Source organism: Nomascus leucogenys, chromosome 5 (assembly GCF_006542625.1).
Source record: "Nomascus leucogenys isolate Asia chromosome 5, Asia_NLE_v1, whole genome shotgun sequence".
In the NCBI taxonomy this organism is placed as follows: domain Eukaryota; kingdom Metazoa; phylum Chordata; class Mammalia; order Primates; family Hylobatidae; genus Nomascus; species Nomascus leucogenys.
This window is the reverse complement of record NC_044385.1, coordinates 105,492,694-105,519,906: the sequence shown is the minus strand read 5'-3', so window position 1 is coordinate 105,519,906 and position 27,213 is coordinate 105,492,694. Positions and strand designations below refer to the sequence as shown.

The window sequence follows — 27,213 nt, the reverse complement described above, 5'->3', positions numbered from 1 at the left end:
AAGGCCTACAATTAAATGAATAGTCAATAAGTGATATTAAAATAGGTATTTAAAATTATAATCAATAATATATATGAAATAACCCACTTAATTTTACAAGCTTTTGCACAATTGAAAGAATGCTTTCATTCTTAAATATTTTACACAAAACCATCAGTTTGATTCCTAAACCAAAGGCTTTTAAAGTAATCTTATATATTCATATGACAGTCTCACAAGTTTACTTGTTCTTGAAAAATAATGTAGCAGCATGAAAAATATGTAAGCGTTCATGCATATACATTTTTTTAATTGTGCATATGACTTCCACTAGAGTAAATGTGTATATCAAGTTTGAGGCCTCTGGTGAATATTCTTATGTACACAAACAAGAATTTAGGTTGTTAGGAGAATAAGAAACCTAAGGATCCAAGAACATCGTAAGTCAAAAAAATTCTGGTTTGTCAAAAAGCTCTGACTCTGATACATGCTGATAGCAACCTTTCTATCCTGTGAATACAGTAAATAGATGTGTGGATTCAGACCCACAGGCACGCATCGATACCCCAGACCAACGTGGATATAGGCAGCCCTTTATGTCTGCTCTGACTTTGGCTTTTGCAGCTGCTGTTTTCTCAGTGTTGTCTCCGGGGCAGTTTCCTGTTGCCATAGCTGATGGCCTGCCCACGCCTGCCTGGGCTTTTCAAGTGTCAACACTCCCAGGCCGGCTGCAGTGGTCAAATGCTTGTTAATGAGATATAGCAGCTGGGTAGGGGTGAACCACTGAGACGGATAAAGGAATGCCGCTGGTGCAGGAAGCGATGCCTTTTGAATCTTTTCAGCAGGGTGAAAGCTTTCAAATCAAAGAGGGTATGTTGTATTCATTAATAAACCCAAGTTCCCATGCAGTCACATTAAAGCCAGCAGTTTAACTTTGCATCAGACAGGTGAATTTCCCCCAGATTTTACCCTGAAAGACAATGAACGAGAAAACAAGGCTTTAGCTTGGGACAAAGCAGCACTTCCTCATCTGTAGGGCTGACCGGACTGCTAAACCAAGCAAGGGTTGTCGCATTCTTTTTCAATTTATCCTTTTGTCCATGTATTTGTGTGTGTGTGCGTGCACGCTCGTGTGCATGTTTCAAAGCTCATAGCAACCACTCCTGCTTCCTTCTCCTGGGTCTTTTAGCCTGAGCATTTTCCCCCCTTTCTTTTAAAACCTATCAAGAACAGAATTAACAACTTAACAACTACTGGTGAGGAAAAAATACATAGGCGTGGATGTGAGCACATATGGCCCCCTTCTCAAATGGAATAAAGCCGCACACTCCCATTCCCTACCCCCGTCCCAACCTGTAGCTGAGTTGGTTTCTCCAGGGGGCTGTAGAGGTTGGCAGCATGGTGAGACAGCTCCAACCGCTGGGAGAAGCCAGAAGAAAGAAAAAAAAGACACTGAAAGCATCTAACTGGCAGGGAGCCCTGAAGATAGTGTTGAGGAAAGCATTATTATTTTTAAGTGCATTTGCTAGACAGTTGGACTCAGACCCATAGGGAACGGAAATAGGCCAATATATAGCATCAGAGACGGATTATCTATTTTAGGGTTTTTTCAGAGAATTCAGAAAGAATGGCATAATTTTAGGAGCAGAGACATGTACCTTGGACCAGCTGAGATCTAGAGATATGCTTGCGTCTCACTGTCTCCAAGTATTCAACAGTCTTATGAGTTAGCTAATGATTCACCAGGCCTATCTAATCACTACAAATCAAAGGCAGAATCTACATAGTATACTGATGACATTTTTAACTGCAAAGAAGACTAGTGATCTAAGGAAATTTAGAGTGGGAGACATGCATTCTTTAAAGCACTTCAGTTTTTAAAATATTCATACACTGATTTCTTTTAGGCACCAATTCTTATAAGAAGGCCTTTAACTTATATGGAAAGAAAAATGGAGATGTCATTTATTGGATACTTATAGTGTGTCAGGCACTGAGCTTGACACTTCAATTAAAAAGGAATATATATGTAAACATGTATATATAAACAGCAAGGTAATGTTGTACAGTAAGTCTATGAAGCCTTTTTTACCAACTAGGACCCTCAATTGTGCAGAGTTTATATCAACTACCCAAAGCTATAAATGATGGTTACATTTTAAAAAGAAGAGCATTTTTTTTTTTTTTTTACTCTGCCTGCACTTTATATTTTGCCATATTGCCTCTCAGGCTGGGCCAAATAACCCTGACCTATTAGTAAAGTCTGATAAAAAATGAACAAATTATTACTAATTCAGAATGTTCAGTGCTGTATATAAGTCTGTGTATGTGTATGTATATATATACACACAGTAATAATGCATCCTGGAGAGTGTGTGTGTATATATACATGCACAGTAATAATGCACCCATATATATATTACATATAATATATATAATTATTATATAATATATTATATATATAATATATATATATGGGGCTGGGGTTAAGAAAGACATATCTTATTGCTAAATAATCCAGAAATACTCAAGAAAAGTGCCATAGTTGATTTCCATGGAGCCTGAATTTCCATTAGATTTAATGGAGGTGACTATGGGGTATGTTATATTTATATCCCATAATTTAAGTAGCACCCCAGGGATATATATCTTTATAGCACCCCAGGATGAGATTACAATGGATAAGAAATTAAAAAGGGAGAGTAAGGTCTGGAAAAGGTCCTTGGTTGGAATCTATAGACAGTGTCTTCTCTCCTCTGTACCTAGCCACTTCACTTCTCTATGCAAGTTTGGGAACAGCCTGCTGCATCACAGTAGAGATCTAAACGGGTTCTGTCCAGAAAAATTCTGCCAAAATATGACAACTCATATCTACTTAAAGGGCATTGGCAAATGTTTGGTCTTTGAAAACTTCATCTCTTTACGCCTTCACCCCAAGTTCTGAACATCTCCAAGGAGCTGCTGAGTCTTGTCTTTCCAGCAGGGAGAAGGTGACAGCAGCATCTGGAACCACTGTCTCTTCCCTGGCACCCAGAAATGTGCCTGTCCTCTTAATAGTATCCAACAGCATAATATGATAAAAATGGGCATCCACCAGGAGCCTATAGCACTTCCTCCCACTAAGGATCAAACACAGACACACATCTATGAGCCTTCTAAGCAGCTCAGACCTGCACTCTTGCCTGTGTTCCTCTGCCTTTGAATTCACTGGATCTTAGTAGTGACTTAGTAGTTACTCAGTAGTTACCAAAACAGTGCAAAATCATCACAGTTTCTATGTAAAACAAAACAGAAAGCTCATTCACCGGAGCACACGTGCACTTAATGTAAGTTTGGCATTTGATGGACTTTTCTGCATTTTGTTCTTTTCTGCCTCTCCTACATGGGCTCTCATATCTTTTGCCTTTTTTTTTTTTTTTCTGAAAAGGTTTTGACTTAAAACTGAAAATATTCTAAGTGACAAGTAAGTAGCCCCTTCTCAAATAGAACCTGCAATAACATGCCTGGATTACATTAAGGAATGCTGGAGGGGATCCCAAAAACCAGTGTTTGAACAGTCAACCTGACAAAATCCTAGGACACCATTGAAAGAGCTCCTGTTACCTAACTGACTTAGAGCTGATCAGTGTAATCCGCATGATAATGCATTGTCTGACTCCAGGAACCTGTTGCAATAGCCAGCGGGAGGAGGAGGAACAGAGAGCCCACTGGGAGTGTCCAAACCTCTGCCACAGTAATGAGACATGAACTGCCTTTTCCTCTGGCTCCGCTTTTGAGCCATGTGGACCAAGAAGTTTCAAAGAGTGAGATAACTTAGATTTATTAAGGAAAGTAAGCTGAACATGGAGACAAAAACAGAAAAAACCACAGGAAGAGATCAATAGCTAATGCCCAAATCCCAAGAAGCAGAGCAGTGAGAGTGAATTTCTTGGCAGGAAAACCAGATTGGTCTAGAAGGAAGTTTTGGGAAAATGTTTGAATCAGTCTCAACAGAATGAAAATGTTTCTAAATGAGCCCTTTGACTGGTTTTCTCTTGGACAAGGTGAAGACCAAATGAAGGAAGGATGAAGGTGGGATGTTTAAGTCTTTTAAAGATAACAAACTTTCCTGTGGCTAGTTAGCCCATTTCTGAGAGTTTATCTCAAGATTCTTCAAAGCATAAGAATGCAAAAGTAGACTTGCACTGGGTCTGTCACCTCCCAAATCTAGCTTGAATGAGGAGGTAGCATAATTCCTGTCTCAGCACCAAAAACTTAGTACCATCAACTGTGACTTTTTGTCAAATCTCCTTCCAACTCTGTAAAAAATTCCCCACTATTTGTGATCAACAGTTTTTAAAAATAACACTTCTGTTGTGGATTCTTTTTTGAAACTGTTTACTCAGAAAGGTACATATATTTACACTCTGACTCTACTTCATTTCAGGCAATACTGTCCATGAAAAGGAGAGTTGACATAGAATGCCACTCTTGCTTACATCCTATGTCTTATCATGCAGATAAGACTCAGAAAAAATAGAGGGTACTAGAAGGTAGGAGAGGGAGAGAGAGAAGTGAACAATTAGAAGGTATAGTTTATGGCCTCTACATAATTTTGAGTGAGTTTTTATGTTAATTGGACAGCAAGGTAGAAAATAATCTTTAGTGGCATGAATAGCAAGATGGTCCTGTTGATTATCAGCATAAGCTATGGTTAGATTACTATTTCTTATCTCTTGTTCAAAGCTCTACATCAAAGGACTATTATCAACTGTTCAAGTGGACAGCAAAGCCTTGCAATGCCTTAGAGCACTCAAGAGTGAGAAAAATTCGAAAGCATTCATTCTTGGGGTAAAGGTAGTCTTTTTATGTATTGAAGAGAAGAGAAAATGGCTGTTATTCTAGTCATGGTACGAAAGCACTGGCAAGATAATAGGAATAGAATAAGTCTCTGGTAAATTAAGGTGCTTAATGAGAAATTAGAGTACCAGAGTGTTTGTGTGAAATTGGAGCTTAATTCTAAATCGGAGGAAAGTTAGAGATTGTATCACAGCAAAACCATTAAATTTGTTCCACTAATTTTCTTAGTGATTCATTCATTCAACAAGTACTTATTGAGAAACTATCATATACCAAGCTCTGTTACAATGTTGGCAAAACTGCAAACTGCAAAGAGCAAAATAGTTAATAATCCTGCCGTCATAAAGCTTATATCTTAGAGATTATTATCATTTTGCTCTATAATAAATACAACCATGTTGAGACTGAAAAGATTGGCAATTTTTCTCTAACAAGGCACATGTAAGGTAAAATGCTGAAGTCTTATGATTAATCTGAGGAGAAAAGAGACATAAGAGACATGTGATGTAGTGCAGAGCTTAATTTGATGGTGTTTGCGGTGTGTGTGTGTGTGTTTGGGTGGATAAGGGAGGAATTTTAAAATATGGAATTCAGAAGATACCACAGAGAAGGAATTATTTTGGGGAGAGATGACTGATCTTGGAGACACTCTATAGTTTTTTCATCCAAAATCACAGCATTGTCTAAAAAGAAAAATTTATTTTCTGGAACCCCCTGGGACATTTCCTTTAGGGCCACATGGTTGCAGTTCACCCCACTCAAGGCAAAAGAGAACTGTATCAAGAAGATGCACTGAGTACAAGAAAGTAATAATGAAGACCAAGTCCGCGGATAGACGAGGGGCTATTACCAAGGAGAGGATGCATCTGGAATTTAATTGTTTAGTAAGCACTATTCCTGCTAAATATTGTTTGGTGCATGGAAATAGACAAAGTATTACCTAATGACGATACAATCTGGATTTTAAAAAGTAGAAAGGTAGTCTCCTTTAAAAATGTAAGGTGTGACTTGTTACATTTTATACAAGTTTAGAGCAATAATAAAATAATCATTGGGACAAATCCTTATCTCTAAAGATAAGGATTAAAGGATTAAATACAGTATAGTGCATTTTCAAGTGGAAGGACAACAAGGAAGTTCTCTGTAGAAAAGGCCCATCTGTTTGAAGCACTTTCTTTTATTTCTTCACCTTTGCCTTGTGTTGGGCTCTTTCCTCTGCATTCCCCTAAAAGTTATGTGATATTTTGTTTTTCAGCACATTCTCGTGGGGCTCTAATATCTTTTGCCTAGTAATACAGATTGTAGCTGATTTGATTATACGTAACATTTGCTTTTGTAGGTCAATGTCTATGGATCTGTTCTATGCTCTCATCCATCCACACAGCACACTCAAAAAATAAATCCAAATAAATCAACAACAAATACCTAAAAGATCAACCACAGACTAGTCCCAAAGGGGGAAATCAACCCTTTGATTTTAATCTTCGATAAATCCCAGTACAAAAGATGTTCAGTTGTTCACACTCAATTTTAATTTTAGCCATACTATTTCAATATGAAAATAGATTTAAAAAATCAAAATTTATAAATTATTGCCAAGGTTATAGCATGAAAAAGCCATACCTCATTTTTTCCAAAATTCTTTAACAGGCATCTATAGGATAGATACATCTATTCCAAACTATTTTTTAGCCATCTGTTTTGATTCAGTGAGTCTTGCTGTTGGCATGCGCTAAAACTTTAGTTCCAAATGTGATGCCATTTTTTTTTCTTTTTCAAATTGGGTCAATGTAATAAAGGGAAATGACGTTTTCTTCACACAGTAGAAGTAGCCCAACTAAATAGTGCACATAAAAATTCCCTTAGCAAATTAAATCAAATCAGTTGTTTTTGAGGAATGGCCAAAGGTCAATATTAAAAGCAGCTTGTCTTCTATCATATATGGTATTTTAGGAGGTTTATAAAAGTCTAGTGAATAGAGAAGCAACATTTTAAGTAATCTTCAGAATAAGGAAACACAAAGGCTGGGTCCAGTTGACTGAAATGGGGCTGATGCAATCCACTGTCTCCTCAGTGGACTGAGCCACAAGTAATATAAACCATGAAGATAATTGGTGTGATTAGATTAGTCATGCCAAAGTGGAGTTTAGCAGTCACCTATAGACAGCCCGCTAAAGTCCATATTGTTTCAGTTCTCTCCCAATCTAGCAGACTGTTGGAAGGCATTATTAAAGACAGGTGTCCCTCATCTAGGAAAACAGGTTAACAAAATTTCAAATTCTCACAAAAGTTCCTATGAAATAATTCGAACTGGAGTCAAATTTTCCCTGCAAGTTCCCCTTAAAGTATAAACTGCTTTATGCAAGTAAGCATTGTTTGATTTGCAAAAACTTAAATTGTACTAAACATTTCTATGACACATTCATTGTGTAAAACAGATGGTACATGAATCAAAATCTCAAATTTTATTGAATGTTAAGCTCAGAGGAACTAATTTATTCTAGATTACTCTAAGTTCAAAAGCCCATTTTACACAAAATAATGGAGAGCAAAGGATAACCAATCTGACCACAGCAGTCACAAATCTTAAAGATTGAACCCAACCATCATCACATTGCAAACTTTTAAAATATAGAATGTTCAAGCCCCTACACCATTTTTAATCTGTATCATGTTGACTGTAGTGTATAAATCCTTCAACAGTCACGATTCAAGTTTGACCTTTCACTTTCTTATCTAGAGAAATTTCATTTTCAAGTATCCAAGAATATTTAAACTATTTAAAGTATTTCAAGAGAACTTATGGCACATGTCACCCAAGCTCAATAGCTAACAGTTGCTGCCACCTATAGGCCCAATCTCAAGAGAAAGGGCTGGGACATGAACAGAGGTTTGCATGTTTCAAAGGCAACAAAGCAAGTTTTTTCCTCATTAAAAATGAAGTTGGTATCCATAAACTGTTGATGCAACTCTCTGAAAAAATGAAATTAGATGTGACAAATTTCACTTGTTTCATCAATGACATGCTATTTAAACCACCTCATAAAGGGCAAGAACTTTAAAGCATCAGCCTTTCTACTCACAAAGCAACCAAAGGAAACAAAATGAAGCAAGTTAGCTAGGTCTTCAGTCACATCTAATTGTGATTTTCATGGCTATATAATCGATATGAAAATGAGTGACAAGGAGATACTGTCTTTTGCACCTACTAGCATGTATCACATGTGACAGTCAGGGTTCCTTTAGATTCTCTCCCATCTGGAGATTTTGTGAACTCTTCCTTGTGTCAAATAAAGTAAAAAGAAGAAGAAAAGTGAATCCATATAAAAACTCAGAATTAGATCTCATCCTCAGGATTTCTTTTTTCAGTAAAATGGAGATAAAAATGACTACCTTAAAATTTCATTTAAAAAATTATATTTATGTATGTGTGTATATATATTCATTGAATATGTATATACATATTATATATATACTCAATGAATAGCATATAGCAAGTTATAAAAATGTTCATCCTGTTACACTCACTAATTTTGTAATATTCTACAAGTCATTTCATAATTGGACTTTTGTTTTTTCATTTGTAAAATGAAGAGCTTAGACTAAGGAATTTCTAGATTCCTCCTACACTGAATATTCTAGCATAAGGCATTTGAGTTTGGCATTCTCTCTACCCACGCCAGTTGGGCCCATTTCTGTATTTGGGCTAACCTTATGCTGCATGAATGGTTGGAGATCAAGTCCCTCCAGCCACATGTTCCCTCTATATTTCAGGACACCAAATAATCAGAAGAGAAAAAAGTTATAACTTTTCTTCATAAGGCTGATGTCCATTTCAGTATTCTTAAATACAACTATCCCTCTTCTTATAAACTAAATATGCCCCCCCTCCCCCCCGAATTCATATGTTGAAGTCCTAACCCCTATTACCTCAGAATGGTACCGCCTTAGAGACAGGGTCTTCAAAGAGGTGATTAAGTCAAAATGAGGTTGTCGGGCATATTCCCTAATTCAATTCCTCTAAGAAGAAGAAATCTGGACACAGAGAGACACAGTGAGTGTGCTCACAAAGAGGAAAGACCACTTGAGGACACAGCAAAAAGGTACCAGAAAAACACAGTATCTACAAGTCAAGAAGAGAGGCTTCGGAAGAATGTAACCCTGCTGACACCTTGATCTTTGATTTCAAGCCTCCAGAACTGTGAGAAAATAGATTTCTGTTGTTTAAGCCACCCAGCCTATGGTATTTTGTCACAGCAACCATAGCAAATTCATATACCCCTTGAACTAACTCTGAGAATTTTTGAACAGTTTGACCCTTGAACAACACTGGTTTGAACTGCAGGGATCGAGTTCAGTAAAAGTTACATGGACTGTCCTGACTCTCCTGTCTCCACTTTCATGTCCTCCACCTCTTCCTCCTCTGACACCCCTGAGACAGCAAAACCAACCCCTCCTCTTCCTCCTTTTCCTCAGCCTACTCAACATGAAAACAATGAGGATGAAGACCTTTAGGATAATCCACTTCCACTTAATGAATACTAAATATATTTTATCTTCCTTCTGATATTCTTAATAATATTTTTTCTTTTCTCTAGCTACTTTATTGTAAGAATATGGCATATAATACTTAGAGCATATAAAATATGTGCTAGTTTATGTTATCGGTTTATGACTGTTTATGTTATCGGTAAGGCTTCCAGTCAACAGTAGACTAGCAGTAGTTAGGTTTGGGGAGAGTTAAAGGTTATATGCAGATTTTCAATTGTAGGGAGGTCAGTACCCCTAACTTCTGCACTGTTCAAGAGTCAGTGGTATTTATGCTCTCAGATTCCTTATATTTAAAATAGAGATAACACTTTCTTTGAAAGTTATAAGATTAAAAACAATGATTTATATAAATAGCCTACTGTGCATCTAACACAATGCAGTGGCTCAAACATTAATCCTTTTCCTTACTTAGTCCTGCCTCTGCTGTTAAGTGAATAATCTTAGGAATGTAATTTCACCTATTTTTTCTCTTCCAGTAGCCACCTAGTCTCTGTGTACGTTTAATACGACAGAATATTTTTATAAATATTTATATGTAATATATTTTGTGAAACTATATACATTAAATGCAGTTATATTTAACAAAATGTATGTTGAAAATAAAAAATACATATGAAATCCAAACCATCTTAATCAATCTGGACTATACAGATGCCATTTCTGGGTGAATTCTTAGACTTGCTCTGCAAAGCGTCGTGGATTTTACCACTAAAACACTTCAAAGTCTAAATGTTCATTCAAATCTTATCTTAGGGATACATATCTGCAGAGCTTCCAAAAAGTTAACAGATGATCAAGATATATTAATATATGTTTTTCTCTTCCTACCTTCTGGCAAAGGCCCAAACAAGAAAGCCAGAGGTGCTTCTCTTACACTTCCCGTCTTCTCTCCTCCCCACACTCCACCTTCCATTACATCCCATTCTCAGCCTTGTTATGTCAGTATAGGGTTAATTAGTATCTTCCTAATACACTTTTAAAAAATTTATTTATTAAGATTTTATAAACTAGTAAAGCTCAGAGCTAATAAAAACAAAATATGTAACCACACTTGTAAAATGATACTAATTCAAGGAAGGGAAACTTTCAAAAAGAACATTTTACCTTTCTTTTTCTATAGGCCCAATCCTATAGAATCTTTTTATTTCTATCTTTTCACTTTTCCTCCACTCAAAATCCCAAAGCAAAATCTTTTCAGAAGCCCATGAAAAAAAGAAAAAGAATGAAAACAAATACGAGCTAAATGTTTTTGCAAACCTTGGAAAATGAGCTATTCTAGCTCAGTTCAAGTTTTCTGGCAAAGATCCAGGATTAAATAAGAACAAGATCACATACCCACAGTGAAAAGTGAAAACGTATATAGTATAAAAGTAAGTGGAGGACTAAACAGTTACACATCTAATTGAAGAAAAAGCTACCTTTGGTAATCAAGTAAAACCTGGAATTTTTCTCATATGTGACAGCATTTTGTGACTATCATAATCCCACCATGTAAGAGAATAAGTAATATAGCAGTTTTCAAAATGAGAAATGCTTGAAAAAACAAATAATAAAACTTGAGGAATCTTATCTTTACCATAAGTGGTAAATACCCAAAAAGAGAAAAATAATTTGAAACGAAAAAGGACAGTCATAAATTTATCTATCTAGTTCTTGAGATACAAGTAATGCCAAGTACGATCAGCTATTTAAGAAACAGAACAATAAAAGAGAAAATAAAGAAAGAAGTGGACATCTATTAAAACTTCAGTTAGTATCTTTGGTGGACACTTAGTTAACTGACTCAATTCCACTCGCAACTCCTCTTGAAATACCTCCCAATGATTAATCTATAGTAGCCATGTGACTTAATTCTGAACAGTGATATGTAAGCATCAGTGACTATGTAGGACTTTCAGGAAAGTATTTAAAAATCTGTGGGTATCTTTAGATATAGAAGAGATACAGATTAGGGCTGGGAGCGGTGGCTCACACCTATAATCCCAGCACTTTGAAAGGCTGAGGCAGCGGATCACCAGGTCAGCAGATTGAGACCATCCTGGCCAACATGGCAAAACCCCGTCTCTACTAAAATACAAAAAAATTAGCTGGGCATGGTGGCCCATGCCTGTAGTCCCAGCTACTTGGGAGGCTGAGGCAGAGGAATTGCTTGAACCCGGGAGGTGAAGGTTGCACTGAGCCAAGATCATGCCACTGCACTCCAGCCTGGCGACAGAGCGAGACTCCATCTTAAAAAAAAAAAAAAAAAGATATAGATTAAATTCAGTCTTTGGCTTTTATCTCTTCTTGTTGTTTGGAACCTGATGTAATGTCTAAAAGCTCAGTAACTTTCATGTGACCATGCAGGGGTAAGTGTGAGGAAAGAGGCCCACATGCTAAAGATGACAGACCTTCAAAATGGAGAGACTGTCTTCACTAGAACAACTCCAATCTGCCTATCCTCAGATTCCTGCTGCAAGAGACAAATACACTCTTTTGTTTTTGAAGCTACTATAATTGGATTTTCTACTACTCATGGTCAAACACACTTAGAATTGTTACAATATCCTCAAAGAGATTCATAAGATAGTTCATCCATAAAACAAGAACAGTTTGCTATGAAAAAGGAACAGCCAGAGAATTTGAAACATAAGATTGGCAAATAAAAAAATACAAAGGGAAGACTAAAAGAGTAAAATCATTTTCTCTCATTATAAAACAAAAAGCAGAAGCATAAAATATGAGAGGAAAGTTTAGATACATGGCAGATAAACTGAGGGGCATAAAATTTGGTCCAATAATATCTTTAGAGAGAAAAGAACAAATGGAAGAATAGAACCAAAAAATTTGAGAGAGCTTTTTTCTACCTCTGAACTGAAGTAAAGCATACACATGAAACTGAAAGGAAATACTAAATGTCAAACAAAATGAGTGGAAAAAATGTCTATGGTATGGCACATTATAAGGAAGTTTCAGAATGTAAGAATACTGAATAGATCTAATAAGCTTCCAAGAAGAAAATACAAGAATTTTTATCTTCAAAGAAATTTTCATCAGACTTTTCATCATCAATAGAAGATGATATTAGAAAAATGTATTAGCAATGTATTTAAAGTTCTATAGGCAAATGATTTTCAATGTAAAGTTGTGCATTCAACCCAACTATCATTTGAGGGTATAATAAATGGTATAATAAAGAATCTGACTCCATTCTTCATATTTCAACACTGAAAGTTTTCAATCTCCACTCCTCTCTCTTCCCCCACATCTAGGCAAACTGATAAGAAGGACCCTGCACTTCCTCCCTAGGCACTATCAGGAATTTCAAATTCTCACCCTGGCTTTACCCGCTAACCACAATAAAGTCAGAGTCACTTGTTCCTTCCTTCACTCAAGTCATTTCTGATTGGCTTAGGTACCTGCCCTGCTATCCTCAGAAAGCCCCATTATGTGAGCAATAAACATTTTTACACCAACTTGGGGAATGTATGGTGTCATCAGTCTCAATACTTAAACCAATTTTGGGTGGAGAATTGATCCTGCCCACTGCAAAGCAACCTCAAGACAGAGGCTAAATAAATAATTTTCTAATATACAAGGCCTCAGAAACCTAACTTTCTGTGCAATCTTTCTGAAAAAAATAAAAATCTTTTGAAGATATTCTCCAGAAATGCACAAAATGTTCCCAAGATGATATCCACTAAAAAAAGAAATGTGATTCAAGACATACAGGACTTAATCCAGGAGCATGATGAAAATAAATCCTGAGATTTCTATGGCAGGTCCAGAAATGAGTCAGACCAAAATAGAATGGACAGTTAGAACTCTGAGAAGTCAAAATTTCTAGAACTTCAGGACAAATAGCATTATTAAGAAGCTTAAACTTCTCAATGATTTATAAACTTTTAAAATATATAAAAAAGGGTTTATATAAAAATGTTTCTTATATCAACAATAATAGAGATAATTGAAAATTTCGGGGGAAAAGCTCAAAAAAATTTAAAATTCAAACAAGTAAAATGAGAAATGATTTTGAGCATAAAATTTTTAAAAATCCATCTCTGATATGTGTTCAGTGATATAGAGTTATTATTTACTTATCTGTGATTCAAATTATATTAGTTGGTTCTTCAGAAAAAATATACACATAATTACTGCATTATAAATCTTTTTAATTACTTTTTAATTTTAGAATCAACCTACAGACAAAGCACAGAAGACTTACCTACAGTGTCAGATTAGAATGCAATTGTTAAAAATCTCAACAATGAAAAATAACATCTTAGCTAGCAGATGCCTGAAATAAGGATGGAGAGGAGAAGAGGAGAGATGTAAAAAGGTGTTAACTGATTATTCTGAGAGTGGGAAATCAAAAGATACAGTGAACATTTGAAAAAACAAGAACAAGATTTGAGTACATTATTTAAAGTAGAAATAAAAAAAAATAACTAAAAAATGTAATCAGTGGCCGGGCGCGGTGGCTCACGCTTGTAATCCCAGCACTTTGGGAGGCCGAGGCGGGTGGATCACGAGGTCAGGAGATCGAGACCACGGTGAAACCCCGTCTCTACTAAAAATACAAAAAATTAGCCGGGCGTGGTGGCGGGCGCCTGTAGTCCCAGCTACTCGGAGAGGCTGAGGCAGGAGAATGGCGTGAACCCGGGAGGCGGAGCTTTCAGTGAGCCGAGATCGCGCCACTGCACTCCAGCCTGGGTGAGAGAGCGAGACTCCGTCTCAAAAAAAAAAAAAAAAAAAAAAAAAATGTAATCAGTGAAACCTGGGATTCAAAGGGGAAAAAAGATGAGGAAAGGAAATAATGCACTAAATTCCTTATTTCTTAGAGCAGAGCATTATTAAAACTATTTACAATCATAGGTCAAGAAATAAGGCCATACTATTTGGAGTTCTAGTAGTCATCCCTAGAAAGACTAAAAACAATAAGAGTTCATTTTTAACTCTACCAGTTTGGTTACCTCTAGTAAGGGGGACTGCAAAGAAAAAAAAACATTGAAAGTAGAAACTTTATTTAATTTTATTTTCCTCTTGAACATTTGCATTTTTTTTACCATGTTCTCTTATTATACATTGACATATATTTAATTCCAGATCATCCATTTACTAGGTCTGTGACTTATGTGATATGTTTCAAATTACCTAACTTCTCTGTATCCCAATCATCTCATTTGTAAAACACAAATAAAAATTATACTTACTTCATGGATTGTTCTGAGAATTAAACGAAGCACAATCCTCCAAGAACTCTGACCACCTGAACTTTCACCTTCTTATTTATGAAATAGTGTCTCTCTTGAATTAGCCCAAAGTAAAGCAGTATTGGGAGGAGAGTTACCAGAAAATGAGAAGTCATATTGAACTCATGGTGAGTTAAAAAAAAATGTATCTTTTATGTTTTTTTTTTTTTAATGAACCAATGCTAGCACATCCTCTCCATCCATCCTTTATATATGCTCTTTCTGGACCCAATATAAAGATTTTACATGTAGACTCATTAAGAGCCATCTGCAAAGATTTAGCCATCATCTGGGTAATCAGGGTCAATGCCTTTGTGTAGGTTTTCTATACCCATAAAAGAATATGGATTTTCAAAACTGGAAAAGAGTCTGGAAGTGGATTCAACAAGGGCCCTCATTCCCTGCCGTTGGAAATCAAGAGCACTAATTTTAAGTAAAGGGGTACTTGAGTCATCCAAAATAAATCTTTGAGCTTTTTGTACTTTTGAGCTCATTATCAACTTCTCTAAAAAGCCTACAGTAGATGCTAACAACTACAGTGACCATCTTTAAATTCTGTCTGCCCCTGGGCTGTGAATGTCACTTTCTGTTAGAGGTTTGCAACGTTTTTATTATTACTATTACTTTTACAACAAGGAGAGTTTCTAAGGCTAAGTGACATAACTGGCAGCAAACTCATCAGAAACCCACCTTCCTTATCTGTAAGATACTCTTCAGCAGTTAGTAAAAGCACAATATGGAAGACAGCCCATTTGCCCAATGCAGGATTAATAATAATGGTGCAAAGAGATGCTTTACTTTCTTCACTTTTAAGAGGAGTTTCAGGTGGGAATCTTCTTAAACACGAAATGCAAAATGCAGCCTATTAACTACTGAGTATGTATGTTACAAAGAAAACTATTTGTTATTTTACAGTGTCTTTTATAATAGACAAAAATCTAAAACTGACAGCATTAGTGCCAGCCATAGAAAGGCACATACATGTTTTCTTCTAGGATCTTTAGCTTTAGCAAACTGAAACATAAGGCCAAATGATGATATTTTGGATGGTGCTTTCTTGACAACATATTTTTGCAAATATATGTATTTTATTTTTATTCAAAGATAAATTATTCAAATGAGAAATTATCTTATAGCCTCTTAAATTTAAGAATCTTAGAGCAAGGCACTTACTATTAGCAACCCACCAAATCATGTTTATTTGAAATAATTCTTCCACATAATATATTCAATTAGAAAGGATTCATTGAATACTCTCTTTATTTTAATCCTTGTAGCATTTTGTTGTGTAAGACAAAAAAAATTTAGAAGTTTGCAATAAATACATATTTAGAAGTTTACAAATAAATAATAGAAAATGAAAATAGCTGGAGATACTTCTGCAATTACTTCTTTGCATTGGTCATGAGCCTGCTCACCTGTGGTGGTTCTAATAAACACCTTATCCCCTTGGTACTGATAGTATCACTCATTATTTACTCATCTATACCCTTAATAGGATGGTTTAGTCTTTCAAATCAGGGACTTCATCTCTTCATCTTATATAAACAGGACCTAGTAAAAGTATGTGGTCCATAGCACTCAATAAACAGCTATATATACATGAGCTTCCTCCAACCATAAGGCTCTGGAATCAGGCAATTGGGTTTCAAATTCTGCCTCTTGGGCAAGGTATTTAAGCTCTTCAAGTCTCATTTGCCTCATCTGTAAGTCAGAAACAATCTTTACCATAGTGTATGGTGATAGCTAAAGGAAATAGATGAAAAATTCCTAGCATATTTTAAGTAGTCAATAAACATTAGTTACTATCAAACATCTTAATGAACTGGTTTATCTTGGCCTCTACCAACATTCCATTCTTGAAATGCTGAATACTTAGAAGGTGTTGAACAATTGTTTAATGAATAAGTCAATAGACTAAAGCAATGTGGTATAATGAAATTAACATGAATAAAATTTGAAATCAGATAACCTGAGTTTGAGTCCCAGCTCTAAAAATTTAGGAAATCATTCAACTGTTTGAATTCTGTTTCCATACCTATAAAATGAAAATAATGATATTACTCCACAGGGACTTAAACTGGAAAATCTTTGTAAAATGAAATGTATGAAGCAATTATCATTTTATTATTATTGTTACCTAATATTAAAACAACCCATAAGAAGTAATCAATCAAACAAATTTGGATAACAGGTATAAAGACATAAAGAAACATGGTCTACTTCAGATTTTCATTGTTTAGCTGGGTGTGTTACCATCCCATAAGGAAATCCAGAAAGAGTAAGAGAAAAAGAGGACAAACAACATTAGCAATGTAGACAGAAGAGATTTGTCTATATTCATTCAAATAAACTTGTTTATCTAAATAAATTTAAGTCAGTGCAGGAAACACAGTCTGTAATAACTAGTTTTTACTAACATCAGTGCTTACTCTATCAAGGCAATGTCACTATTTTCCGAAGGGAGACTGCCTTCTGATCTCATAGGAAATATATTGTAGATCCAGAGCCAGAGAGACAGAAACAAAAGCTTCTGATTTTTCGGCTTTAGAAAAATCTCTTCATCATCTGTATACATTTATCATTTTTGTCTGCTAAATTACATTGGTGATTAACCTAAAATAATGTCTCAGTTAAAAATGTATGTAAGTGTAATACAAATAAAATAATGCTAGTACATGAAAATAATATTCACCATTTTATAGTACTAGCTAAACAATACAAATATTAGATTGCTACCAAAGAAAATCATTTTAAAGTTTATCATTAGTTTTGAGTACAAAACTCACAACATTTTATAAAGTAAACTGTGTATTTCTTTAAAGTAGTGGATATGATTATACAATACTTTGGAAATTTCTCAGCATCCATGAGTTTGTTCAGCACCTATGCTGCTTAAGCATATTATTGAACACCATTAAAAGTGTGATAGATGGATGTCTAAACGAAATATAGCCAGCCGCTGTGAGGCAGCCTGAACTAGACCCCAAAGTGGCTCACCCATTCTTATTTCAAGAATTTTACATGAAAGAGAATTCAAAGTGAAACTGATTTTTAATCTTGATAAACAATACTAAAACCCGTTTTAAGAAATATCAGAGAAAAAGCATTAGTTATATTTTAATATCTAATTTATATCCTAGAATTTAACTACAAAACTTACTGTTCCTTAACGGGTTTATAAAATGATGTACACAGAAATACATTATGTAATGAGGAGTTTTAGCTGAAACGGTACTTATCTCCCGAAATTGCTAAATAGGCTCTCATTTTAAAGGACAAGCAGATTGTTTCTCTCGAAGTAGAGCCTCAGATTCTTTCTTTCCTGCTGAAATCGCAAGATCTTGAGCTAGGTTATGAAGGAAAACATTTTCTTGTGTCTGGAACTGTTATCTCTGCACATGAGGATTCTTTTAGTAAAATACCTTCTTTCCTGGACCTGGGAGTGTGCAGATAGGAAAGACATCAATTAGGATATACTCCTTGTGGAAGAGGTGAGTCAGCCCCAACCAGTTTAAAGCAAGGAGGAGAAGCTGAACCCTATCAAGGTGAAGCCAGCCAAAAGCTCAGCAGAGAGGTGCCCACAAGAAAGATATTAAGGGGCCTGTATCTGAGGACTCTGAGAGCACCCATATCTAGCACCCGGTCTTGAGGTCTGTGCACAAATTCCCTTCTGTGGCTCTCTAAGTCTTCAGTAAAGTTACAAGAATATAAACTCTGCAGTGGGAAATTCAGGGGCAACCTTGGGCTACTCTTGGAGAGAAAAATTTTAAGAGAGTGACAGCAAACTGTGAGCAGGTTGGCAAGGTGGCCCAAGGTGATTTTCAAAAGAGTAGGGCAGTCAAAAGCTGTCCGTGAGCACAAGGGATAATTAGGATGGATTCAGGGGAATATGGAAGCATTCCCTCAACATTCCCAGGAAACTTTGATGACGGAAACCAAAAAAGATGAGACTTTGGGTAGTCAGGCAAGATAAGGAGTTCCTACCATTACATCTTGGGTAGCATAAGTGGCCTTATTTTGCTTCAATAATCTGCAGCATAACCAGTCTCCTCTATTTACCACATATGCTATACAAATACACTATGGGCTTCAGGCCCATTACAGCTACTCCAAGGGTTGAGGAGACCAAAATATTGGTCAACAGTTGGGGAGTTCTGAGCTGACAGTATCCAATACAGTGGCCACCAGCCTTGTATGGCTATTGAGCATTTGCAGTGTAGCAAGCCCAAACTGAAAAGTGTTGTACACGTAACCCACACACTAGATTTAGAAGACTCAGTATAAATATATATATATATAATCTGTAATATATAATTAATAATTTGTAATAGATTACATATAAAAAGGATAACATTTTGGATAGTCTGGATTAAATAAAATATATTAAAACTAATTTCAGGCCAGGCATGGTGGCTCACGCCTGTAATCCCAACACTTTGGGAGGCCGAGGTGGGTGGATTACCTGAGGTCAGGGGTTCAGAACTAGCCTGGCCAACACGGCGAAACTCTGTCTGTACTAAAAATACAAAATTAGCTGGGCATGATGGCACATGCCTGTAATCCCAGCTACTTGGGAGGCTGAGGCAGGAAAATTGCTTGAACCTGGGAGGCGGAAGTTGCAGTGACCTGAAACTGTGCCATTGATTGCACTCCAGCCTGGGCAACGAGAGTGAAACTCTGTCAAAAAAAAACAAAAAAACCCACTAATTTCAGCTGCAATTCAGTTGACATACTAAATGATGCATCAGAGTCTCTCAACAGCAGAACTGATCAAGCAGAAGAAAGAATTGGTGAGCTTGAAAGCAAGCTATTTGAAAATACGTGGTCAGAGGAAATAAAAGAAAAAAAGAATAAAAAGGAATGAAGCATACCTACAAGGTCTAGAAAATAGCCTCAAAAGTGCAAATCTAAGAGTTATTCACCTTAAAGAGGAGGAAGAGAGACAGACTGGGGTAAAAATTTTATTTGATTGAATAACAGATAACTTTCCAAAATGAGAGAAAGATATCAATACACAAGATGATTGTAGAATACAAAGCACATTTAACCCAAATAATACTATCAAGACATCGAATAATCAAACTCCCAAAGTTCAAAGATAAAGGGTCCTAAAAGCACCAAGAGAAAAAAAACAAATAGCATACAATGGAATGCCAATGTCCGGCAGCAGACTTCTCAGTGGAAACCTCTCAGGCCAAGAGAGTGGCAAGACATATTTAAAGTGCTAAAGGAAGAAAAAAAAATTTATCATAGAATAGTATATCCAGCAACAATATCCCTTAAACATGAAGAAGAAATAGAGTTTCCTAGACAAACAAAAGCTGAGGGATTTCATCAATACCAGAACCGTCTTACAAGAAATGCTAAAGGGAGTTCTTCAATCTGAAACAAAACATTAACAAACAATAAGAAATCATGTGAAGGTACAAAACTCACTGGCAATAGTGAATACACAGACAAACATAGAATATTATAACACTGAAATTGTGGTGTGTAAACTACTCATATCTTGAGTAGAAAGACTAAAACATGAACCTATCGAAAATTGTAATTATGACAACTTTTCAAGACCTAGACAATATAACAAGATATAAATAGAAACAGAAAGTTAAAGTAAGGGTGATGAGATTAAAGTATACAGTTTTTGTTAGTTTTATCTTTGCTTGTTTATACAATCAGTGTTAAGTTGTCATCAGTTTGAAATAATGGGGTATAAGATGTTATTTGTAAGCCTCACAGTAACCTCAAATCCGAAAACCTACAACAAATACACAAAAAATAAAAAGCAAAAGATTAAGACATACCACCTGGAAAAACTGCCTTCACTAAAAGGAAGATGGAAGGAAGGAAGGAAGGACCACAAAATAAAAAAAATACCAGTATCAAATATCAAAATGGCAGGAGTAAGTCCTTACTTATCAATAACATTGAATGTAAATGAACTAAACTCTCTAATCAAAAGAGTGGCTGAAAGGATTAAAAAAAACAAGATCCAATGATCTGTGGCCTACAGGAAACACACTTCACCTATAAAGACACACATAGACTGAAAATAAAGGCATGGAAAAAGATACCCCACACAAATGGAAACAAAAGAGAGCAGGAGTAGCTATACTTATATAGGATAAAATAGATTTCAAGACATAAACTATAAAAAGACACAAAGATAGTCATTATATAATAATAAAGGGGTCAATTTAGCAATGGGATACAATTATAAATATATATACATAAATATTAAAGAAAATAAATAATAAAGGTCAGAGCAGAAATGTATGAAATTGAAATGAAATAAACAATGAAAAGATCAACAAAAATATTTACAATTGTTACATATATATACACACACACATATATATATGCACACAAACACACACACACACATACATCCAACACTGCAGCACCTAGATATATAAAGCAATATTATTGGAGCTATAAGGAGGGATAGGCCCCCAATAAAATAGCTGGAGATTTCAACACCCCACTTTCAGCACTGGACAGAATTTCCAGACATAAAATCAACAAAGAAACATTAGACTTAATCTGTACAATAGACCAAATGGATCTAATAGATATTTACAAAACACTTCATCCAATGGCTGCAGAATACATATTTTTCTCCTTAGCACATGAATCATTCTTGAGGATGGACCATATGTTAGGCCACAAACATGTCTTAAAACACTTCAAAAAATTAAAATCATATCACATATCTTCTCTGACTAAAACAGAACAAGAAATCAATAGCAAGAACAACTATACAAACACATGAAAATTAAATAATATGCTTCTGAACCAGTGAGTCAATAAACAAATTAAAATTTAAAATTTAAAATTTCTTGGAAAAAAATGAAAATGGAAAATGGAAACACAACATACCAAAACCTATAGGATACAGTGAAAGCAATACTAGAGGAAAGCAATAAGAGCCTACATCAAAAAAGAAGAAAAACGCCAAATAACTAATATAAAAATGTATCTTAAAGAACTAGAAAAGAGAATGAAACCCAAAATTAGTAGAAATAAATAATGAAGATCAAAGGAGAAATACATGAAATTGAAATGAATATAAAAGATCAACAACAAATGAAAAGTTGATTTTTCAAAAAGATAAACAAAATTGACAACCCTTTAGACAGAAAGAGAGAGCCAACTCAAATACATAGAATCAGAGATGAAAAAGGAGACATTACAACTGATACTGCAGAAATTCAAAGGATCATTAGGGACTACTATGAGCAACTATATGCCAACAGATTAAAAAACCTAGAAGAAATTGATAAATTCCTGGACACATACAACCTACCAAGATTGAACCATGAAGAATCCAACTCCTAAATAGACCAATAACAAGTAGTGAGATTGAAGCCATAATAAAAAGTCTCCCAGCAAAGGAAACCCTGGGACCCAATGGCTTCACTGCTGAATTTTACCAAATAAAGAATTAATATCAATACTACTCAAACTATTTCAAAAAATAGAGGAGAAGGGAATACTTCCAAATTTATTTTATGAGGCTGTACTACCGATACCAAAACTAGACAAGGACACTTCCAAAAAAAAAAAAAATCCCAAAACCAAAACAAAACTACAACTAATATTCCCCATGAACATTACTGCAAAAGTCCCCAACAAAATACTAGCAAACCAAATCCAACAACACATTTAAAAGATTATTTATCGGCCGGGCGCAGTGGCTCATGCCTGTAATCCCAGCATTTGGGAGGCCGAGGCGTGTGGAGCATGAGGTCAGGAGATCGAGACCATCCTGGCTAACACGGTGAAACCCAGTCTCTACTAAAAACACAAAAAAATTAGCTGGGCGTGGTGATGGGCGCCTGTAGTCCCAGCTACTAGGGAGGCTGAGGCAGGAAAATGGCGTGAACCCAGGAAGTGGAGCTTGCAGTGAGCCGAGATTGCGCGCCACTGCTCTCCAGCCTGGGTGACAGAGCAAGACTCCATCTCAAAAAAAAAAAAAAAAGATCATTTATCATGACCAAGTGAGATTTATCACAGGGATGGAAGGATGGTTCAACATAAGTAAAATCAATCAATATGATACATCATATCAACAGAATGGACAAAAATCATGATTATTTCAATTGATGCTGAAAAGGCATTTGATAAAATTTAACATCCCTTCATGATTAAAAAAAAAAACCCTCAAAAAACTGGTTACAGAAGAAGCATACCTCAATACAAGAAAAGCCAGATAGGACATATCTACAGGAAGCATCATACTGAATTAGGAAAAACTGAAAGCCTTTCCTTTAAGATCTGGAATGTGATAAGGAGGCCCACTTTCACCACTGTTATTCAACACAGTACATGGAGGTCCTCACTAGAGCAGTCAGACAAGAGAACAAAATAAAAGCCATCCAAATTGGAAATGAAGTCAAATTACCTCTGTGCTACAGACAGCATAATCTTATATTTGGAATAACCTAAAGATCCACCAAAAACCTACTATAATTAATAAAAAAATTTAGTAAAGTTGCAGAGAAAAAATCAACATACAGAAATCAGTAGTATTTCCAGCAATGAACAAGCTGAAAGAAATCACGAAAGTATCCCCATTTATAACAGCTACAAATAAAATACCTCAGAATAAACTTAACCAAAGAAGTGAGAGATCTCTACAATGAAAACTATAAAACATTGGTGCAATAAATTGCAGAGGACACTAAAAAAATGGAAAGATATTTCTTGTTCATGGATTAGAAGAATCAGTATTGTTAATGTCCATACTACCCAAAGAAATCTACAGATTCAATGCAACCCCAAAATACCAATGGCATTCTTCACAGAAATAGAAAAAAAAATCCTAAAATTTATATGGAACCAAAAAATACCCAGAATAGCCAAAGCCATCCTAGGCAAAAAGGAGAAAACTGGAGGAATCACATTACCTAACTTCAAATTATACTACAGAGCTATTGTAACCAAAACAGCATGGTACTGGCATAAAAACAGACATACAGATCAATGGAACAGAATGGAGAACACAGAAACAAACTGATAAATCTACAGTGAACTCATTTTCAACAAAGGTGACAAGAATATACATCGGGGAAAGGGCAGTCTCTTCAATAAATGGTGCTGAGAGAATTGGATAGCCATATGAATGAAACTATACCTCTGTCTCTCACCATATACAAAAATAAAATCAAAATGATTGAAGACTTAAATCTAAGACCCTAATCTATGAAATGACTAAAAGAAAACATTGGAGAAACTCTCCAGGACATTGGTCTAGGCAAAGATTTCTTGAGTAATACCCCAAAAGCACAGGCAACCAAAACAAAAATGGACAAATAGGATCACATCAAGTTAAAAAGCTTCTGCACAGAAAAGGAAACAATCAACAAAGTGAAGAGACAACCCACAGTATGGGAACAAATACTGGCAAACTATCCTTATGACGAGGGATTAATAACTAGAATCTGTAAGGAGCTCAAACAACTTAATAGGAAAAAATCTAATAATCTGACTTAAAAATGAACAAAAGATCTGAATAGACATTTCTCAAAAGAAGACATACAAACGTCAAAACAGGCATATGAAAAAGTGCTCAATATCACTGATCATCAGATAAATGCATATCAAAACTACAATGAGATAAATTATCTCACCCCAGTTAAAATGGCTTTTATCCAAAAGACAGGTAATAACAAATGCTGGTGAGGACATGGAAGAAAGGAAACCCTTGTTCATACACTTTTGGTGGAAATGTAAATTAGTACAGCCACTCTGGAGAACAGTATGGAGGTTCCTCAAAAAACTAAAAATAGAACTACCATATGATCCAGCAATCCAACTGCCAGATATATACCCAGAAGAAAAGAATTCAGTGTATCAAAGAGATATCTGCATGCTCATGTTTACTGCAGCACTATTCACAATAGCCAAGATTTGGTAGCAACCTAAGTGTCCAGCAAAAGACAGACTGATAAAGAACATATGGTGCATATACACGATGAAGTACTATTCAGCCATAAAAAGAATGAGATACTATCATTTGCAACAACATGGATGAAACTGGAGGAATTACGTTAAGTGAAATAAGGCAGGCACAGAAAGATAAATTTCACATATTCTCGCTCATTTGTGGGAGCTAAAAATTAAAACTGAACTCATGGAGAGAGAGACTAGAATGATGGTTACCAGAGGCTAAGAAGGGTAGTGGGTGGGGTACACGGATGGTTAACAGATACAAAAATATAGTTAGATAGAAAGAGTAAGATCTAGCATTTGATAGCACAGCAGGGTGATTACAGTCAGCAATAATTTATTGTACATTTAAAAATAACTAAAAGAATAATTGGAATGTTTGTAACACAAAGAAATGATAAATGCTTGAGGTGATGGATAACCCATTTACCCTGACATGATGATTACACCTTGCATACCTGTATCAAAATATCTCATGTACCCCATAAGTATATATACCTACTATGTACCCATAACAATAAATGTTTTTAATTTCAGCTGTTCCCTTTTACTTTTTTAATGTGAATAAAAGAAAATGTCAAATTACATATATGTCTCCTATTGTATGTTTTATTAGAGTACACTGCTCTGAATTAAAGTATTATTCTCTATTAAAATGCAAATTCTTCTGAGTATAGCAGTCCACTTTCCTCTTCAAGGCCAGTCTATCAACCTGTGACTTGTTGCCCATTTTGCTCTCTCTGTCACTCCCTCACCTTTTCTTTGGCTCTTTCCCTTCAAGTTACTCCCATCTTAAAAACAAAGCTTTCCATGGACCCTGTTACCTTCTGACTTTTGTCTCCACCTACTTTCTCATTCAATGCATTATTTGTATGTCTTCCTCTCACTCAGCCACTGAAATTTAACCTGTCACTGATCCACTGCAAATGGCTCTCTCTGACCTTGTTGTTTCTTCCCCTTCCTGAAACTCTTTTCTTATCTTGTTTCTTCTCTTCTCTCATCTTATCTTCTCCAATCTCTTCAGCCCATTATAGCCTGAAACACTGAAATATTTTGACCATCTCTCGTGTCTCCTATCCCCAGATGGTGCCAAAGTCTTGAGCTACAGGACTAGCCCCACACATGACCCCTCCCTGCTTTGGCCTCTGCCAGCACCTCTCTTGCCTACTCATTCTCCTTTCCTGTTCTCAGCTGACACTTGGTATCTGATATTGTTTGGCTGTGTATTCCCACCAAAATCTCATCCTTTAGCTCCCATAATTCCCAAGTGTTGTGAGGGGAACCTAGTGGGAGATGATTGAATCATGGAGGTGAGTCTTTCCCATGCTATTCTTGTGATAGTGAATACCTTGAGATCTGATGGTTTTAAAAATGGGAGTTGCCCTGCATAAGCTCTCTTTGCCTGCTGCCATCTATATAAGATGTGACTTGCTCCTCCTTGCCTCATGCCATGATTGTGGGGCCTCCTCAGCCATGTGGAACTGTAAGTCCAATAAACCACTTTCATTTGTAAATTGCCCAGTCTCAGGTATGTCTTTATCAGCAGTGTGAAAATGGACTAATGCAGTAAATAAGTACCAGTTGAGTGGGGCATTGCTGAAAAGGTACCCAAAACTGTGGAAGCAACTTTGGAACTGGGTAACAGGCAGAGGCTGGAACAGTTTTGAGGGCTCTGAAGAAGACAGGAAAATGTGGAAAAGTTTGGAACTTCTAAGAGGCTTGTCAAATGGGTTTGATAAAAATGCTGATAGTAATATGAACAATAAGGTCCAGGCTGAGATAGTCTCAGATGGAGATGAGGAACTTGTTGGGAACATGAGCAAAGGTGACCCTTGTTATGTTTTAGCAAAGAGACTGGTGGCATTTTGCCCCTGCCCTAGAGATTTGTGGAACTTTGAACTTGAGAGAGATGATTTAGGGTATCCAGCAGAAAAAATTTCTAAGCAGCAAAGCATTCAAGATGTGACTTGGGTGCTGTTAAAGGCATTCAGTTTTACAAGAGAAGCAGAGCTTAGAAGTTCAGAAAATTTGCAGCCTGACACTGTGATAGAAAAGAAAATCCCATTTTCTGAGGAGAAATCCAAGCCAGCTGCAGAAATTTACATAAGTAATGAGCAGCCAAATGTTAATCCCCAAGACAATGGGGAGAATGTCTCCAGGGCATGTCAGAGGTCTTCACAGCAGCCCCTCCCATCACAGGCCCAGAGGCCCAGGAGGAAAAAGTGGTTTCATGAGCGGGGCCCAGGGTCCCCATGCTGTGTGCAACCTAGGGACTTGGTGCCCTGTGTCCCAGCTGTTCCAGCTGTGGCTGAAAGGGGCCAATGTAGAGCATGGGTGGTGGCTTCAGAGGGTGCAAGCCTCAAGCCCTGGCAGCTTCCACATGGTGTTGAGTCTGTGAGTGCACAGAAGTCAAGAATTGAGGTTTGGGAACCTCTGCCAAGATTTCAGAAGACATATGGAAATGCCTGGATGCCCAGGCAGAAGTTGCTGCCAGGGCAAGGTCCTCATGGAGAACCTCTGCTAGGGCAGCACAGAAGAAAAATGTGGGGTCAGAACCTCCACACAGAGTCCCTACTGGGGCACCGCCCAGTGGAGCTATGAGAAGAAGGCTACCATCCTCCAGACCCCAGAATGGTAGATTCAATGACAGCTTGCACCA

General features: G+C 36.3%; 1 pseudogene; it reads left to right on the top strand.

Annotated features, from left to right (window-relative positions):
* The first annotated feature begins 779 nt into the window (after positions 1-779).
* LOC100583883 overlaps positions 780-27,213 on the top strand; it is a 77,834-nt pseudogene continuing 51,400 nt past the window's right edge.